At 31.6% G+C, this 1,219-nt stretch overlaps 1 protein-coding gene across 1 annotated transcript in view; it reads right to left on the bottom strand.

Annotated features, from left to right (window-relative positions):
* Positions 1-1,219, bottom strand: part of LOC122628030 (flotillin-2) — a 99,890-nt gene that overhangs the window by 35,461 nt on the left and 63,210 nt on the right. The gene's annotated exons all lie outside the window — the stretch shown is intronic.

Below are 1,219 nucleotides of genomic sequence, written 5' to 3'. Positions count from 1 at the left end.
GCACCTGTAATAATGATAGGTGAAAAGGGCTCAGATCTCATAAAAAAAGATTGGGTTTATAGACGAAAAAGAAGTAATAGGACTATTGCAGCTTCTTTCAATGAACATTAAGTAATTATTATAGTTCATCGAACGAAAGTAAAATCCATATTTATTTATTACGTAATATAAGTTAATTAAAAAAATTAATAAAAGTTTCTAAAAACATGTTTTTTAAAGATTTCTGTTTCGTCTTTTTTTATTTATGATTAAGATGTCACTTTATATAGATAATATCTGCTGAATAGAACGAATGGTACCACTATTTCGTAATACTGAACAAATTAATCGCATCTTGTTGTAGACATACCAAACATTCCAATGTAAAAATGTAATGCACCTTTATTTTAGAGAATTCGGTCTGCCTTTCTTATATAAAAAAACTTTAGAGCGATGCTATTGTTACGAACGAACGCAGCGAAAGTATTTTGTTAGTGGATAAAGAATAGAAAGAAATTCTATTTAATGATGTCCACCAGGGTATGTTATGAAGTACTTATCTGTACTTATGAACGATAATCGAATTACTGAGTTTATGGTGACCTTGAAAAATGGTGAGTGAGTCGACGAAAGAAATAATTTTATTAGCTGACACTATCGCAATTCCTCAGATTTTAATGTTTTTTGGAATATAATCAGCGAATCATCTACGTAAGATGAGAATATCTCTGGATACTGATTTATTCATTGTAAAAAATCTTCAGGATCACGTAATATAGATAGGAATTCAACTGGCATACATTAATCCTACGAACACACCACTATCATCCGTTAATGAACATTGCTTATGATTATTTGCTGAAAGAAACTGATGAATTGGCCACAATCGGTGATGTCGATCTACTTTCATTTTTTAACGTAACCGATCCAGAAACGAAATATACCGAAACAGAGATTCTTTTTACTCACATACCAAGATGATGGATATATAAACATCAAGTGCTTTTGAAGGCCTTCAACGTTTTAAACAAACTAATCGAGAACATGAGTAAAGTTATTATGAAGATAGACATCGTCTTTATATGCCCGGCTTTGGTGAAACTTAGCCTGGTAAAATTAAATTACGAGTACCAACTCTGCCGATCAAGTTAAGATTTACGCAGATAATTTTGCCGATCAATCGGACAGAAAGATTCTTCTGAAGTCTCTCGATTTTGTTAAATTGTTAATGATGACCAAG

The sequence above is a fragment of the Vespula pensylvanica genome, chromosome 3 (genome assembly GCF_014466175.1).
Source record: "Vespula pensylvanica isolate Volc-1 chromosome 3, ASM1446617v1, whole genome shotgun sequence".
In the NCBI taxonomy this organism is placed as follows: Eukaryota; Metazoa; Arthropoda; class Insecta; order Hymenoptera; family Vespidae; genus Vespula; species Vespula pensylvanica.
This window is presented reverse-complemented; position numbering and strand designations above follow the sequence as displayed.